This window comes from Equus quagga, chromosome 22 (assembly GCF_021613505.1).
Source record: "Equus quagga isolate Etosha38 chromosome 22, UCLA_HA_Equagga_1.0, whole genome shotgun sequence".
NCBI classification, from domain to species: Eukaryota; Metazoa; Chordata; class Mammalia; order Perissodactyla; family Equidae; genus Equus; species Equus quagga.
In genome coordinates, this window is record NC_060288.1 from 30,682,687 (window position 1) to 30,691,204 (window position 8,518).

Here is an 8,518-nt window from a genome sequence, read left to right on the forward strand (position 1 = left end):
AATGCCTTGCATTTTCTTCACTGATTCCTCCCTTAGAAACATAATTTTAACAATCTAGCAAAGGTTTCACCCAAAGGTTAATCACTCTCTTTTACTAAGTTTCTCCTTTAATTGACGCCGTCATTAATTACATGGAGGTACATCTAAGCATTGAATAAGAAAGGAGGGAAGGAGGGAGGAAGAGAAGAGAAGAAGGAAGGAGGGAGGGAGGAAAAGAAGAGAAGAAGGAAAGAGGGAGGGAAGGAAAGAAGACAGGGAGAGAAAGAAAGAAAGAAAGAGAGAGAGAGAGAGAGAGGGACAAAGGGAGGGAGGGAGGGAGGAAGGGAAGAAGGAAAGAAGAAAAGGAAGCAAGGAAGAAAGAATTGAAACAGATTTGTTAACTCCTTGACAGAATCTGAGAATCCAGGGCATTTTTGAGAGACCATGTCCCATGATTAAGTTTTGTAATAACAAGGAATTCCAAGATGTTGCCTATAACTCTGCTATATTTGTTTTCATGCACCCTTTTGTTTTCTCTTTTTCCAGTTTCTCTCGACCTTCTTTCTGGTCAGTTGTGTGGTGAGAATTACAGGAGAGAATTGGGGATGGTACAGACAGAAAGGGTTGGAGTCAGAGTCAGTCTGTGAGATGACCCAGCTATACATTGGGGAGCACTGGGCAGAGACCACATTAGAGGCATGGGCTAGAGCTAAAGTAAGACTTCTTCTTGTGTTTCTTTAGAAAACTCATAAATGGGACATACTGTACAGATCCTGCAAATTCAATTTTCACTTGCTGTTTATGAAAACTTTACATATCTACTTTGTTCTCTTAAAAAGCAGCATAAATATTCCATAGTGTAATGATGCTACATTTTACTTAGTCATTTTTCCTGCTGAAGGATATTTCAGCCTCTTTGGATATACATCAAACTGAGAGTTATTTCTGGGAAAGGAACTAAGGTTGGCTTGGTAATCAAAGGAGGATTAACCTGCATCCATAAATTTTAATGTCTTACAAGGAGAATATAGTCATGTCTTCCTTGAGAAACTTCAAGGTAATAATTTTTGAAAGCTCTGATGTCTTAGTTTACATAAAAAGGCAGGCCAACAGGCTATATAGGAAACATCTTTCCTATTTTTATGTACTCCACCGACCACTGCTGTGCTGTTGAGGATTGTCACAACAATCCTTTTTTGTACCTTGATTTGTACCCAACATTTGTATCTTATTTTTGTTGTTAATTACAATCTGATTGTATGTGTGTAATATGTTAACCAAGAAAAACACCAAGTCTTCTGCCTGGGCATTTGTATGGCTTATCTACCTGTTGTCTGTAGTTCCTTATCTGGCCCTCTCTAGTCTGCCTCAATCTTCTGAGATTGCTAGTCTGCAAATCACCTTTCCTACACTCCCTTCCCAGTTGGCTTCCTGTTCAATTCTGTCACTTGAAAGTGTGATCAGGAGATCAGAAGCAGGAGAACAGAGAAGTTTTCCGCTCTGGCCCCCTCACCAGTGGACATTGCTGGCAGCTGCTGATGGTTGCTGGGGGCAGCAGAGATGGGCTGCCTGCACGCTCAGTGGCCCCATGCCCAGTAGCCTTGCCTTGGTGTCTACAGCTGTAGACGTGCCAGAATCTCCAGAAAAGGCTGCAGGTGTGAATTCTGGGGATCTGGCTCAGGAATACTAGCAGCTTTCTGATCTCTACACGTCGCTCCTTCCCTTTCACTCCCTTGGCACTCGCTTTTTTCTCCCTTTTACGCCCAGTCTTTATAAGTCCTTTGTATCCAACTCCCTTCTACTTGAAATACTTAGCACGGTTTTGCTTTTCTCACTGGATACTGATGGACACGTTACTTTTAGCCCTAACAACATCCAAGGTGGTTTTTGGTATGGAAGTATCGACCCAAACCACACTAATTTCTTTCTTATACTCCACTTCAAGCCTTGACTTAGACAAAGAGCAATACATTCTCAATTCACTCAACTCACGCGATAGCCCGTGAGGTTGATTGGAACTTAGAAAGTAATGATATGGGCCTGAGAGCAGAGAATCTTATTTTATAAATGTAAACAGTGAGCATGTGAGTAAAATACTAAAACATCAGGATGTCAAATAGAAGTTTAGGTCCATCATCCAGATGTTTTACATCCATAATGTAAAACATCTAAGTGTTTGGAAACACCTAGATGATTGACTAAAATTTCCCAGGTAGCTTGATACTATGTGTCCACAGCTTTGTAAGGGAGTCAGACAGTTGCAACAGTTTTAACAGTTGTGTTTTTAGCATTTGAGAGCAAAATGCCTAAAACACAGCATCATATTCTCATCATGTGGATTTCTGTGGCAATCGGCCCATTATAATGCTTTTAGGGAGGACACTGACGAGTCCTCTGTGGTTTCAGAGACAAGAGGTCAGCAGCCCATACTGTCAGAATCACATGGCACCAATGGTAGACAAATAAAGAATGCTTGGAATACATATATTAATACACCGCAGTTAATATTTCTGCACAGTTTGTTTTCTCAGCAGTATTTTGCTATCTAGGGACCAAAAAAATGTGTTTTGCTTTACAAGTGAGACATGATTGATGCTTTACTAGGAGAGACTTTTCATAATGGAACAGATGTCTCCTGACAAGAAAGTTATTGGTACAAACAAACTACATTATTGCAATGAGCAAAAGGCAGTATGCGAGTACGGGGGAGGGCAGCGGGGAGACAGAGAAAGCAAGTATGAGTAAGAGAGTGAGATACACTCTCTCTGACACCTCAACCCACCACACTGACTTGTTCTGTGAAATATGAAGGCAGAGCTCTCAGAAGGCTGACACACGCAAGTTTTATAGTTCCAATCTCTGCATATGTTTATTTGTCAATAACTTAGTAGTAAGCACTTCCATTTTTCCAAAATATCTTTAGTACATCAAAATGTTTTTATGTGAATTAAAGATGATTTCTCTCATTCCATCATGCTGCTTCATAGAATCATGCAGTGAATAGAATATTGAATCAGAATTTTATTCTCATATTACTGTAACTATAATGTTTTTTCATATTATCAGTTTGTACAGGACATAAGTTTAGTAGAATTACGAGGACAGGTTTTAGAACTAACAGGTTTTCTGGAAAAAAGTGAAGAAGAAGGCAATGCTATGTGTCTCCATAGTAAATGGAAGCCTTACACTTAAAAAAAATAAGAAAAACCCCAAGAGGTTAGACTTGAGGATGTAAGCTAAAGTGACAGATGTAAGTGGAATTTACTTCAGAAACTTAATTGCAGTTTCATAGACATGCTTTGATTCAACTCACTAAGTACAATCATTAAAATCCTTAATATACAGCAATAAGCCCTATTCAAATGCGTCACTGTATGTGTGGATGGTTCCAGTAGAAAAGATAATTGTGTTTTCCATTATATACAAAGTAATACATTCCTTGGGTTGCAAACTGCTCTCAGAATATTTTTCAACAATCTAACGTTGTTTGCCTCTCGCCTCCTAGATTCATGGTCTAAATACGCTCTGGAGAAGTCATCTGTCTCTGATTTCTTTATTCCAGGTTCATTGTTACCTGCTATTGTTCTTTCTTAGTTATTCATCTGTTGAGGTTGTGTTTTACAGAAACTTGAAAGCATTTCTCCTCCATACCCTGCTTGCAATTGTCCCATTTCTTATCGCTCAGCGGTGCTTCAGAATAAGCTGCTGTCCATCATCTTCTGCAGGTGTCCTGCCAGGTCAACGAGCACATGACAAGGATGTCTTCATTGATGCTTGAATGGTCTTGTCTTGCAATGGAGTTGATACTCGTTTATGCCAAACCAAATAAACCCACTCCCAGAAATGCTTTAATGAGGATTTTGACAATCAAATCTATGCAGTCACTTAATAGCTTACACATATTCGGTATTAATAAACCTTCAGTTATCTGGGAAATTGGTGCAGTACCTCAAGCACCCAACAAGGCATTTGGAATCCATGATGTGTCTTTCTACTTCTTAGTTTACTAAAACAAGATTGTAACAGACTTTCATGATGAATTTTGGCCTGGTTTCTCTTGTGATAAACCGGTCTTGTAACTGCTTTCTCAAGTTAATAAATAAGTTTTTAAAATTTTATCATCTTATTGGGCATGGAATATTAATATATAACAGATTCTGAAAATCTCTCAAGGAATTTGGATAATACTCATGATATATTAAATCCTAAGCATTTTCTTCTAGAAGAACATAAATGTGTTATACGCTATATTATACGTAGGGTGAAGAAAGATACTAGTGTTCCTGGCAGATCTCCTCCTGTGGATGTAAGGTTGGAAGTTGCTTGTGAATGTAAAAAAAAAGAAAAAAAACCAAAACAAAACCTGAAACAACAACAAAAAAATCCTGTACATTTAAAACTTGGAAGCATCAACAGAGTGTGCTGAATTAATCAGATCCCACAGCAAAACATTGTTCTTGTAATTCACAGGATATCAAGGCTTAGCTTAGAGTATGATGGCAATCCTCACAATAATGAGCAAAAAATTCAGGAAAAAAATGTAAAAATTCAAACAGGGATTTCCCTGAACCATTGCCACCAGGAGGGATGTTAAATTGTTTGAAAGAGAAAGCATCTTAGTATGGTTGGATTTATTCCTTACAAATTGCACTTCAAGCCAAGAGAGAATTCTTCTCATGAGAAAATGTGGAACACAGCCTTGCTCTTTGCTGCAGTGAGGCAGGCAGTCCAGAGAGAGCAGAGAATGAAGCTCATGGAGGCAGAGAACTTGGAATACAGCCATTCCCATGATAACATTCCCAATTTTGCAAGCAGCCCTCTCCAGAGAAGTTTAAATTTGTATAGAAAGTTATTAATGAGCCTTTAATATTTGAGTCAAACTTTGAGCAATTACATCAACAGAGATGGAGAATCTGAAAATAGTTATAAGGACACTGGATGCTAGGAGATCAATGTGTGAGTTGTGAAACACAGACAAGAATCAGATTGGAAGAAGAGGCAAACTAGGCCTGGGCAGGGTCATTCTCTCAATCCTGATGACAAAGTGTTACCACAAGTTCCTAGTGAAGAGGAAATGGAAATGGAAACTCCTATCAGAATTATCCAGTATCTCCATTTGGTTCTTTTTCTAGGAAGTAGACATAGTCTTTCTCAATAAATGTTTTAAAATATTTTTCTGTAGTCTTTGAGTCAGGAACCTAGAAATACCTGCCCAGATAGATTCTGCATGACATTGAGTATTCTTTATGTCCTTGAGAGCATCTTAGTAAATAAGAAAGATTTTCATTTGACTTTGAAATTAACATTTTATTTATTAAAATCAATTTTAAATATATATATTTTCCAAGGGCTGGCCCAGTGGGGTAGTGGTTGAGTTCGTGTGCTCCACTTCAGTGGCCTGGGGTCCATGGGTTCGGATCCCTGGTGTAGACCTACATATCTCTCATCAGGCCACACTGTGGCAGCATCCCATATATGAAATAGAGGAAAATTGGCACACATGTTAACTCAGGGACAGTCTTCTTCACCAAAAAAAAATATATACATTTTTCCTAAATCCTTGAAGTTCAATTAATATATCATTTTATTCTATTCAGTAATCTGGTAAATTTTAACAAGCATCAAGAGAGACACTTTAGTAAATGTGTTTAATCGTATCTATCAGTTTATTGTATTTGATTTTCTTTTGAATTACTTCAAATGCCCCTTATAAAAAAAAACTTTTAAGTACTTAAGCATTCTTATAAATCTTATAAATTTGACTTAAAAATACAGTGAGTACCAAGTTATTCTAAACTTTTAACATTATTTATGAACGCTACAATTTTCTCATACTTTCTAACTTAAAATCATGTCTCAATCAATTGCTCAATTTTATTATAAATTGGAACATAGGTTAAATCTCTTATATTTTCTACAATGCCAAATTCTATTACAAATACTAAAGTATTACATATACCAAGATGACTTTCAAGATTAACACAAAATTATTAACACTTTGAATGTTTTTATTATTTCTACACTTATATTTGACTGGACTTAAATCATATGCCTGTTGTATTAATTAAGGTACAAATAGAGTTGATATTCAACTGGAATTCACTTGGGAGAAATTATTTACAACAGGCGTCTATTCTCACGGTGTCAGCATCCATTCTGATTGGTTGGTTTCAGTGATGTGGTAAACCACGTCTCCAGAACAATAAGCCCTGATTCATAGCATTTGCCAATTTCTGTGGTGTAAACACTCACCAATGGGCTATTTTAAATTACCAAAGATTTAATAACTGGCTCGTAAAATTCCTGAATATTTGACAATTGGCTGTCATGAGGAAGCTTAAATAAGCTTCAGCACAACACTGGTTGTTCCTCATGCTGATTCAGTTTTCAAATATTTTGAATATCACTTCTGACTAGAAGCTTAGCTGTGTTACCAAGAGGCTTGAAAACACATTTGCTATCTGGAATGTAAAATGCTACAGCTGCTTTGGAAAATTGTTTGGCATTCCTCACAATGTTAAGCACAGAGTTACTGTATGATGTAGCAATTCCATTCCTAGGTATATACCCAAGAAAAATGAAAACACATATCCACACAAAAATTTGTACACAAATGTCCATGGTTTATAATAGCCAAAAAGTGAGAAAAACCCAAATGTCCAACACTGATGAATGAATAAATAAAATGTGGTATATCCATACAATGGAATATTATTTGACAATGAAAAGGAATGAAGTATTGATACATGCTACAAAATGGATGATCCTCGAAAATGCTATGCTGAATGAAAGTCACAAAAGTCCGCACACTATATAATTTTTATATAAAAGTCTGGAATAGGGAAATCTTTAGAGAGAAAATGTAGGTTGGTGGCTGTCTAAGCCAAGAGGGGTGCTGCAGAAGGCTTGGAGATTAGGAAGGAACTGCCAACGGATGCAGGTTTCTTTTGGGGGTGACGAAAATGTTCTCAAATTAAATTATGGTATTGGTTGTACAACCCTGCAAGTATAGTAAAAACCATTGAATTTTACACTTAAAACAAGTGAACTTTATGGAATGTAAATTATATCTCAATAAAGCTGTTTAAAATACATTTGCTTGAACAAGGTATAGTTTTATTTCTTTCTCATGTAAGATTTTAGAAGTGGGGGGGGGGTAGTAGCGTGGACCCTCTATTATGGCTTGATTAACTGATTTTTCCATCTCCAAAATGTGTTTTCTATTTTCAAGTCCAAGATAGTTGCTCCCACATGGGTCATCTCTCACCCAGCAGGAAGGGGATAGAAAGCTAGGGCAGTATACACCCAATTATATTAATGGAAAGACCAGGTAGGCCCATAATTCACTTCTGTTCATATCACGTTGTCCACAATTTAATGGTTTGGTGACAACTATAAGGGAGTCTAAGAAATGTAGTTCTGGATGAGCTGCCATGAACCCAGCTAAATCTCAGTAGGTCCAGTCATGAAAAGAAAGAGAAAATGGATATTTTGTTTCCACAGATGAGTCTTTAGTATCCACTAATGAAATAATTTTACTTTCTCAAGATAACTGGGGTTACTAGCCCAAGAAAATTGGGCCATCTTCTTAGACAATGAGGTTTCATACTGACTAGAGAGATTTTTTTTCTTAGTCAAGAAATCTGAAAGTGTATATATCCCATTTTTTTGTATGATCTTAAATAATGAGTAGAGACTCTTATGGTCATCTGCAATGCCAATAAGGACTCAACGTTCACGTCTTCTTAATGAGTGTTCTTGAAGACTTTCTTTTTGGATTCTAGTGACACAGCACCCAATTTTCAAGTTTGATTTGAATCTGCGATCTTCTCACATAAGTCACTTTACAGCTAGATTGGATTCAACCGATATACTTCTTGATTCTATTCTGAATTCTCTTCGTATTCATCCTATCTGATTGGGCCTCAACTTTTATGTTGATGTTTAAATGGCATTCAGTTGTATCAAACACATCTGGAGGATCTACATTTGTCCTTCATTTGTAGCTGCAAAGTTACTCAAATAACAGTGATTATCACAACCAAGATCTTAGCCTCTGTGTGTCCAAAACCAGATAAGTGGCATCCTTTAGTGAATGTTAACTTCAAGCTTGTGTTGTCCTCTGTAGACAAGAGTGGAGATCATTTTTGTTTTTAGTAAGGACAAGACATGTAAATCAACAAAAGTCAAAATTAGTCATTTCTATTTAATATGCTCAGGTGATACCTTTTTATTTTAACCTTGTTGCTGATGGATATGGAAAGATCACTTTGACAAGTACCTCTGGTTTCTTCCAGAATTATTCTTCTATCTCATTAGTATCTTCAGTTATAAATGGGAAGCATATATGTTACTGATAGTCCCCTCGTTCTTTCATTTTAGGGTTATACAGCATTATTGGACATCCATTTATATTCCTGGCCCACCATTAATGACGTTTGACCTGGTTAGTGTCCTAATCTCCTTAGGCTTTCTCAGTAAAATTGAGGAAACAAAAACACCCATGTCATAGGTGATAGTGAGTGTTAAGTAAGAATAC